Here is a 10,823-nt window from a genome sequence, read left to right on the forward strand (position 1 = left end):
CTCCACCTTCCAACCTCACCTTTCACGTGACGACTTCAGGAAGGGGCTCAAGACCTGGCTATTTGACCAAAGCTGACTGGACATCAAAACCTGGATACCCTTAGAGTGATAAGCCGTGCTGCACTAACACTGCCTGATTGATTGATTGATGGGGGAACCACACTGGGAACTCTGAGGTAAGGAAGCAGGGAAACTAAGGCAATGACTGAGAAAATGGTATTCACACTAATAGTCAATGATCAAGAAGCATATATCCACTGAAAAACTGTACAGGCTCAGGAAACGAAGATCTGCAATTGCCCAGGAACTAAGAATCAGGAAACTCTGTACGGACAAACAGAAGCATTGCTATAATGTCCAATCCTGGACTGAATCAAACAGAGGATTATAAAAGGTCACTAATGATCACATATCTGTGTGATCAAGCTCGCATCTACCAGCTATAGGTGTGCTGATCCCTCCAATTGCCCTTGGCCTGCAGCCGCGGAGGCAAGGCAGTCAGCAGAGAATCCACATTATTATACTATTTTGCAAGAAATGCAAACAGGTTGCTACAAAACCTAGTGTTCTACATCTACATCAACTAGCTCAAGAGATTTAGCAGAAGCCAGGGAATCTTCTGATTGAAATGAGTGTGAATAATACTGATGGTATTTGTTTGTTTATCTTCTAGGTTCAAGGTAGAAATTATTTACCTAAAGAGGCTGAACATGGAGGCCATCTGCTCTGGTTCCAGTTAAGGAGTGCTGGAGATTAGAGGGAAATTACTTGTTATGGATTTCCTTCGCCAGGCTGAAACCGAGAGGTGTGAAAGACTTTCTCAGCCTGCTCTACTGATATCCACACTGATATCCTCCTGAACTCTTTATGGGAGGCTTTCTCCTTTTGTTTTAATGTAGGAGAAAGGACTGCTTTTCTTGTACAAAGGAGTTAAACTGGTCACTGAGACAGGAGTGTTTACAGGTCAGGTTTTGACCCATCAAAAGGGGCCTTCTCCAACAAAATATTTCTATGTATGTTTATAGTAAGGAGGCGAACAAGGAAGATGTGTCAGTTCTTCTCATTTTTGTCCGGAATTGATTCTGGAGCTCATATATAAAGACTTTAGGCAAGAGCAGGAATATCAAAGAGTAAGTCATGAGGGTAGGCAATATAAAGTACTTATTTGTGCTAATGATATTTTTAATTACTGAGCCACTATACTCAAATTTGATGAATGTTAACCCAATTGTTGAATCTCTGTACGAATACAAAGTTAATAGGCATAAGTATCAGATAATGGAAATGTCCAGAAGATGGTTTAGCACAAAGTAAAACAGTGGACAACTGACAGCGACAAACTGAATAATTACCAGCCGTGTAAATCAGAATTCTATTCCTATTTTCATGGACCTTTTATTTGTTTGGGGTATTGCATTGATTAACAATGGTACACTGTTCTGTATATAACTAATTCCTTCAGAAAGCTCTGGATGACCTTCGGTCAGAGGGGCCAAATGAATATTCATGTAGTGGGTTAGTGCTAAAGTGATGGTGTTATGCGATATTTCTGTAAGCTGTTTTGTTTATAATGTAATTGTTTGTTCACACCATGATTGATTTTGCAGTTTTGATCCTTTCTTATGGAGAAAATGGCTATATAGACCCTAGGATTAGCGGGGGAGCCAGATATCTTTGGTCTCTACTAGGAATAATGTCAGATTTCTTTCTTATTTAACGGGCACAATTGTGACAGTCTACTACTGATTTTGCCGAAAATTCTGCATTGTTCTAGTACTGAGAGCCTACATGGCAATAATTTCATGCATTTAAATGACACCTGATTCATCTGCATTTATTATTTTTGTATTGCACCCTTTTGAATGTGTAATAAACTTTCATGGGTTTTCAAAATTCCGCCATTGAAAACACTTTTGAGGCAGTCCTTTCTTTATTTGATGTATATGGAAAGGCTGGTTTGAACCTTATCTCTGGAAAACATTGCCTCGAGATTCGAGGTTAACACTGTCTCTCATCCACACAACTCCTGGGTGCACCATTTCATTTTGTATAACATGTATATCTCCCTCCAATAGCCCTCTTTTTGTTCCTCATTCTTGTCCATTCTTGTTAACCGCCCGCAGCCCATTCCATAATATATCCCTTCTGTCCACCACGTGCTGGAAAAAAAACAATAATGACCTGGTACTTGATTATCTATACTACTCACCATATACCCTGGCACCCTTCAGGTTGGCTTCCAGCATGCTCTTACTAAGATAATTCCTCTAACAAAACTGCTGGTAATTCTGTTTCTAGCACCCTATCCTTGCCCTCATAGTCGTTAGTAGATAATGACAGACTTTCACTGACTCATAATCAGAGCATAGGCCCACATTCTCAGACATGTGATGCACCGCAAGGCAACAAGCAAAGTTGCTGCCCTGTGTTGTGTGAACTGGAAAGAGGAGTACTCCGACATATCTACATAAAATTAGCACATTTCTGCTCTCTCCCTGTGCTAGTGCACTTTCAGCAGCCGTGTACCATTGTACTATACTGTAAGGTCAGCATAATTTTTGTGCAGATGTACATTTTGCAATACAACTGATTAGTGCATCAGTCGCACTGCAAAATGAAACCCTTTTCTCAAACCAGCCAGACAAGAATTATCACCCCATGGTTTGCTAACATTGCCTAATAAGGCCCCCATTTCCATCTCAGATTTAAATAAGATTCAATGGGGGTCAGTTCTCAGATCAAAGATGGAGCATAGGGTTGAACATGCCACATTTCTCTCTGCTTTGCCAGCATCTACAGAGACGTAAATTAAGGGCATGTAAAAAGAGAAACAGTGACTACGCGTTAAGGTATTGTGCCAAAAACCACAAACTTAATCAGCTTAGTGCGGCGGCACGCGCAAAAAATAAATATTGCACAGAATGCTATCAATCCAGGGTATGCAGCATGACTTATTTGGACTGACTCCTGCAAAAAAAAGTCATAAGACTGGTGTACACCACAATTCTTTAGTGATGAGGCTCCTGTATTTGTATTATAGTGTTATCTTGCAATGCAAAAACCAGGGACCTTAAAGAAAGAATGTCTTCACTGTTTTAATTCAGAAGTAACTAAGGTTGCTGCAGTGCAAAATCCCATCCCTCAACAGATTGTAGACATTCTTTCTTTTTTGTAGAAGCTAAAATAAAGTCCACCAAAAGATTACCAACAAACTTGTTGGAGCTCAATTTACAAAGAATGTCATAAATCTATAATCACAGAACACCTACATGTGAATACATGGGATCCCCTATGCAAACACATTTATTTTGCTTTGTTATTTTTATCCACAGGGAAATTATTTTTCCATATGGAGGAACCCTTTCTCCTGGGCAACTTTCTACATTGCAAATCAATAAATATGAGTACACAATGCTGTAATCCACAAATTCTGCAATTTTCATGTAATCAACAATATGTGTACAGGTATGCAGGCCACAGAGCTCCAAGTGACCACACAGCAGTAATGCTCAAACCAACATGAGTAATTAGAAAAATAGAAATGACACATGCAGTCCTTTAATAAGCTGGTGACATTGTTTTAACTCATTCATGAGGATATAGGTCATTATCAGAACTGTGCTGATTTCGAATCCCTGTTCTTGAGCTTCTCATATACAAGTCCAATTAGGGTCTAATGGCAGCAGAGCTTACAAGACGGATATAGTTCACTTGACACTTTGGCCCTATTAGCATGCCACACTTTGGGCCATCTTTCAATGCCATCCAGTGTGTAGTGGATCACCTTGGCTCCACAATGTTGGGATGAGAATGCTATTTACATGGCATGTTTCTCTGCCCAGCGTGCCTGATTGCATGTATATCTGGTAAACTGTATGTATATCTGATAACCTGTCCCTAGTGCCATCCTAATGTAAGCATGTGCCTGAACGGCTGCACCTGTTCGAGACCAAGCACGATCTGGTGATCTGAAGGGGAGCCTCAAGCATGCCCTCATAGCGGACTACTGTGGCTGTCCTGGCTATAAAACTTAAACAAAGAGGAGGTGGCATCATACAATGTTTTTTTTTTATATTTATTTTTATTAAACAGTCCGACCAAAACACATCAAGTGGTTACAAGCAGGTGCCTCCATCATTCCTCAATAACATTTTACACATTTCAAAATGATACACAGTTATTGAAGTAGGTAGATCAAGGGGACTCAAGCGCATCAGCATTCCTCTGACAGTCTGCTGGGGTACAAATAGTCCCCCTGTGATGGTTCCAAGCTTCCCACACCCTATTCCATTTCCCCGGGCATCCCCTGGCGACGTAGACTGACTTCCCTCTGAACATGCACCAATCCAAATCCTCCATCCACTTCCCAATCTGAGGCGATTGGCTAGCCCCCCACAGTTGAGCGATGTTACGCTTCGCTACCATGAATGATAATGTTGCCCACTGCGTTGTGTAAGTGTTGAGGTCAGTGAGTTCCCAGACATTTAATAGCATGTACGAGCCTCTGGCTGCAAGTCAATCCCTAGAACCGCCCGCAGCGTGTGATGGACCTCCCTCCAATATGATTGTATATGTTGGCAGTGTCACAATATATATGAATAAATGTCCCCAGTTCCCCACAGCCCCTTCTGCACCCTCCGCTGTCTGAATGACCCATTCGAACTAGGCGGGGACCCGTAACATATATCCTATGTAGTATTTTAAGCTGCACTAGCCTCAGCCTGGCCTGGATTGCAACCACACATGGGGAAGAAACCGCCTCCTGGCAGTCTTCATCGTCTAGTTCTAGGCCATCTTCGTTCCAGTTTTTTTTAGATTAAGCAATGGATCTTCCATGTTATTTATTAATTTCCTATAGATCAGAGAGATGGTCTTCTCTGGAAGGTGTCTGTCTAACACCCTGTCTTCTAGGGGAGAGGCATCCGGAAGTGTCGTTTCCCTAGGGATTTGGGAAAGCAGCACGTGTCGAACTTGAAGGTAACGGAACTGAACTGTAGCTTGAGTGAGTCAAATGTGTGGACAGTTCCCTCCCACCAGACGTCTTTTATTCGTGAGATCCCGATGAGGTCCCACTTGTCAAAACCTTTGGATTTCCAGAGGCTCCCTAGATTCTCTGAGTTCCAGAGTGGGCTGGCTAGTGTAAGTTTGTTTTCCTACTTCAGGTGTCTATTGGCTGCATGCCATATCTGGACGGCGTGTGCCGTGGGTCCAGTCAGCGGACATCTGCGGGGCCCAGCATATAACGCTCTGGTGTATTCTCCCCCAGGGAGCTGCCACCTATCCATGGCAAATCCAGGATCGTTTGGTTGACCGTTGATCCCGTGATTGATAGCCGCAAGCTGGGACTCCCAGTAATATTTTTTTAGGTCGGGCAACCCTATTCCTCCATCATACCTATTGAGAGTTAACTTTGAGAATGCTATACGGGGTTTACCATCCCAAAGGAGCTGTCTCTGGAGACCCTCGATTTCTCTGAAATAGGACGCTGGGCCCGGATCCATTGTGTTTTGGAGTGCATACAAGAACCGAGGCAGAGCCATCATTTTAAAAAGGACCACTCTACCTAGCATGGAGAGCGGAATGGATTTCCAGTGAGCGATGTTGTTTCTAAGTCTCGATAAGGGAGGGTTCAGATTGCTGGTGTAACGGAGCTTCGAGACTAATGTTATGTAGATACTGAGGTATCTAAAACCTGCAAGAGCAATTTGTATAGGGCAAGTACTTGGAATGGCCGGCGGGTCGGCCCGGAGGACAAATAGCACCGATTTGGACCAGTTTATCGCGAAGCCAGAATATCTGCCGAAGAGTGCAAGCACGTCCAGAAGGCAGATCAACGACCCTCTCGGGTTGGTGAGATAGAGCAGAATATCATCTGCGTACAGGGAGATCTTATCTTCCCACTCCAATGACCACCGCATTCCATGTATAGACCAATCTTGCCTGACCCACGCCGCAAGCAGCTCCAGAGCCAGTGCAAAAAGAAGTGGGGACAGGGAACAACCCTGTCGGGTGCCCCTACTCAGGTGGAAATCGGAGGACTTGCGATTATTCACCACCACCCGGGCCATTGGTTCAGAATAAAGGAAACGTATACAGCCTGTGAATTTCGGACCGAAGCCCAATTTGTCCAATACTGCAAACAGAGAGGGCCACTCGACCATGTAAAAGGCCATGGTGGCGTCTAATGATACTAGGGCTGCCGGATCCATAATCTTAGGGGTCCTACCCAGCACCCCATGCAAGCGAAGTAAATTGAGGGCTGTATTACGATGAGGGATAAAGCTCGATTGATCCAGGTGGATCAGAGTGGTGATGACTTTTGCCAAACGTGTCGCCAGTAATTTCGCAAGGACTTTAAGCTCCACATTCAGCAACAATATGGGCCTATAGGACGCGCAGCTGGTTCTTGGTTTGCCTTCTTTATATATGACCACTATATTTGCTACTCGTTGGTCATACGGGAGCTGCCCCTTCTCCTTGCTTTCCTCAAACATGGAACAGATGTATGGGGCCAGCTTATTGGATCTCAATTTATAGAGTTTGATGGGAATACCGTTGGGTCCTGAAGCTTTCACCGAATATACGCCTCTGATGGCCTGGGCCACTTTGTCGTCCGTCAGTGGGGATTCCAAATAATCTCTGTTTTCTCCCGATAATGTGGGTAACTTAATATCCCTAATCATCTCCCTGTTTTCTACTTCAGTGAACCTCCCCAACGTAACATACACCACACGATAGTGATCTGCGAACGTATCTGCGATGGCCTACGGGTCCGTAATCGCACTGGAGTCTCCCCCCTGTGCCTCGGGCACCAGTCTCAACGCCCACTCCCTTCTATCCAGCCAAGCAATCAGCTTTCTTGCTTTATCTCCTTGTTCGTAGATTCTACTCTGAACCTCTCTACCTGTGCCTTGGCTCTATCCCTGGCGATGCTATTGAACTCTTCCTGCCGTAACTTCAAAAGGTGGAGGCCCTCAGGGGTCCCGGTCGGGCCATCTCCTCTTCCGATTTTAATACGTTCTCTTCTGCTCTTTCATGTTCAGCTTGTCATTCCCTCCTTTTCCCTTCAATCAAGGAGAGGGTCTCTCCTCGAATAACAGTTTTGTATGCCTCCCACAGGGTCTGCGCTGAATCAACCGTACCCTGATTTTCCTGGAAGCATCTATCAGTGGCTGTGGCGATTTTTTTCCTTATAGTGGGGTCTTTCAAGTACCATGGGTTAATGGTGGCTACCCTACCGGTGTTTACCTGGTCAAATTCCATCTTGAGCCACACAGGGGAGTGATCTGAGACGCCTCAACCCAGGTAACGTACCTCCCGGAGAGCATGGGCCTGCGCGGCCGGGACAAGTATATAGTCTATTCTTGACAAACTTTGGTGCGCGCATGATATGTGTGTGTACTGTGCTCTGCCTGGGTTGTATGCCCGCCAGCTATCCACCAGCCCCATTGTGTCCAAAAATTCGGGAAGCCACCTTTGTGCAGTCCTAAGTGCACGAGGCCGATGTCGGTCTGTTTCCCCATCCATTATCGCGTTGAAATCTCCACCCAGCACCAAGAGTACCAATGGTAGTGTCAAGAAGATCGAACTCAGGTCTTTGAATGTGTCTGTCTGTAGGCCAGGTGGGACATACATTGAGACGAACTTTGCTGTTTTTCCTTCCCATTGGCCCGAAATCCCAACATATCTACCCCGCTTGTCTGACCACGTAAATGTAAATGTAAATGTGAAGGTACTTATAGAGCGCACTGTCACCAGACGGCCACCTTGCGGTGTCGCCTTTGCGGTTTCCTGGCGCTGATACTCATACCGCTGTGGAACCCCTCCTGGCTTTCCCTGTGAAGTGTCCACTCCTGGGCACCCCCAGGGTGAAGCCAGGCATCCTTAGCGCTGTTGGGGCCGGTGTGGAGGCTAAGCAAGCACGTGGCCTGTATAGTAAGGGGGAATTAGTTTTTAATCAGTATGCCCACTCCTCGTGACCCAGAGGTGAATCCCGCGTGTGCCACCAGCTTATACCCTCCTTTATGTAAGGCCATGCACTTGTTCCCAATTAAGTGTGTTTTCTGTAAAAGGACCACGTCCGGGGCGTGCCTTCTGATAAACTGATTGACCATCCCCCTCTAAATTTTGCCTCCCAGTCCATTTACATTCCTACTCAGTACGTGTTTTTCACAATATACCATCCGGCTACCTTTTTGTGAGATAGAAAATATTTATTTTACCAGGTCATATGGCAGTTTAGCACTGCACTACAGGCTGCAATGGCAGGGCTGAGACGTGTTTTAAAGTGCTACTTTAGTGGATGGCACAAGGAGTGCTGCAGGTCCACTAGTAGCATTGAATTAACAGGCCTTGGGTACATATGGAAGCATATACGAGGGTGTTATAAGAATATTAAATGTGGCGATCAGGTGTGGCTTAATTTTACAGGTAAAGCGCTTGGGGGTGGCCTTGCAGAGAGAGCCAAGTCCAACAGTTCCTCTACCATTGTTGTCTTTACAGATCCTGACAACCAATATCCACATGTAGGACAACTAGCAAAGGCATGGTCTGTAGAGCTGATACCTATCGTGTTATAATGAGAGGTATCAATACTGGCAGTAGATAAGAAACACCACCAAGTTTTCAGCTGTGCCCTCAAATCCTTGTAATCACACAAGAACATGCAAAGTAGTAACAGCAAGGGCTGGAAACTTAACAAAATGTCATGTAAGACAAAGAGCGAGAAAGGAATGGTGTCTTAACAGGATAGAAATCATTGGCAACACTTCACAGAAAGCTAACAAATATATCACTCTGAGAACTAAGGTAGTAGGGACACTATCACCACTTCCACCCCCAATGTGATATTCATCACCAAAACCTGGCTCACATTGTCCTCAACCCTGACATCTTGATCACAACACCCTTTGGCTACAGGATGATAAACAGAGACTGCACCAACAAGCACAGAGAAGGCATGGTCATCATCCACAAATATTCCCTCCAATGCACCTCCACTGAAGACGACATGTCATCAGTCATGTAACACTTAACTTCCATATCTGAATCAATGCAAGAGAGTCCCACCCCAGCTTCTGCAGTGCCATCTCCAAACTCATCTCCCCCCTGGCAATCAAGACCAAGCATTACATTTTTCTCAGTGACCTCAACTTCCACCTCAATGACCCCAATGACACCAACTCCGTCAACCTCCTGGTAAGCATAAGAAAATCGGCCTCACACAGTTGGTCACTAGCTCCACTCACTGCGCAGGACACATCCTAGACCCCATCTTCACAGCCACTGACAGACTCAAATTTAGCCGCACGCCGAGCCCACCTGGACCGACCACAGCATCATCAACTTCACCATTGCACGCTCACCAGGAACCATCACCAAGCCCCCATGCCTGCACACAGCAGATGGAACAAAATCACAGAGATCCAATGGACCATGGCCCTCATCAATACCAGACCCAACATGGCCAGCAACCTTGAGCTAGCCATCCAAACTTCCACGACTGGATCTCCAACTGTGCCAACACAGTCGCCCCATGGAAATGGCCAGCACCAGCAGATCCAGCAAGTATGCCAGCCGTTTCACCTCTAAACTCCGGCTCCTCATATGTGAATTCAAGCAACTAGAGAGACAATGGTGCTCAAGCAGGAACACCTCAGACCTCACCACCTTCAAATCAGACCTCAGCAAATACCACCACTGCCTCAAAGAAGCCAAGAAAGGACACCCTAACTATCTGCATTGTGGAAAGCACCAATCACACGAAATAAACTCTTCAGCATTGTCAGGGAATTCTCCAGCCTGTCTGCCACTAAGAACAGGATCCACCCTTTCCCAGCCCTCTGAAACTTCCTGGCAGACTACTTCCACAAGTGGAAAACAGACATCTACAGCTACTTCAGCCCACTACATACCTACTTCAGCTACCTCCTGAAACATAGTGACGCCATCCACACCCACCTGCTCACCAATTGGAAACTGCTCACCACACTTAGTACCACAGCCATCATGATCTTGATTCACTATGGAGCACTGACAGATCCCTGCCCCCACCACGACTTCAACCTGGGATGGAAGGATATCAGCAGCGCACTGAACAACATCCTCAACTCCTCCATCAAGGCTGTCACCGTCCCTGACGCAGGGCAACACGCAGAGGTTAAACCCCACCTGAAGAATTACCACCCCATTTTGCTGCTCCTCTTCCCAGCCAGAGTCCTGGAGAAAGCCATCAATCTCCACCTTACAAATCACCTGAATTTAAACAACTTATTTGATGCCTCCCAGTCCGGCTTCCGCTTCAACCACAGCACCGAGGCAAATCTGATCACTGCAACTGACAACACCAGATACATCCTCGACCAAGGTGAGAGAGCAGCCATAATCCTGCTCAACCTGTCAGCAGCCTTGACACCGTATCCCACCACACTCTCATCACCATACTCCACGCCATCAGCATCAGGGGAAACGCCCTCCAGTGGACCACCTCCTTACTCAGTGGATACACACAGAGAATCCACCTACTGCCCTTCATCTCTGAACCCAAGAGCATCATCTGCAGCATTTCTCAAGGCTCCTCCCTCAGCCCCACTCTCCTCAATGCCTATATGACTCCATTGGCTGACATCGTCCAAACTCACGTGTTAAAAATCAGCTCATACACCAATGACACCCAATTCATCCTCTCTCTCACTGAAGACCCTGCCACCACCACTCCAACTTCTAGAATGCCATGTCCAATGTCCCTGACTAGATGAGATTCATCTGCCTGAAGCTGAACACAGACAAGACAGATGTTCTCATCTTTGGAAGGAACACCTTTA

Source organism: Triturus cristatus, chromosome 9 (assembly GCF_964204655.1).
Source record: "Triturus cristatus chromosome 9, aTriCri1.1, whole genome shotgun sequence".
Classification (NCBI taxonomy): Eukaryota; Metazoa; Chordata; class Amphibia; order Caudata; family Salamandridae; genus Triturus; species Triturus cristatus.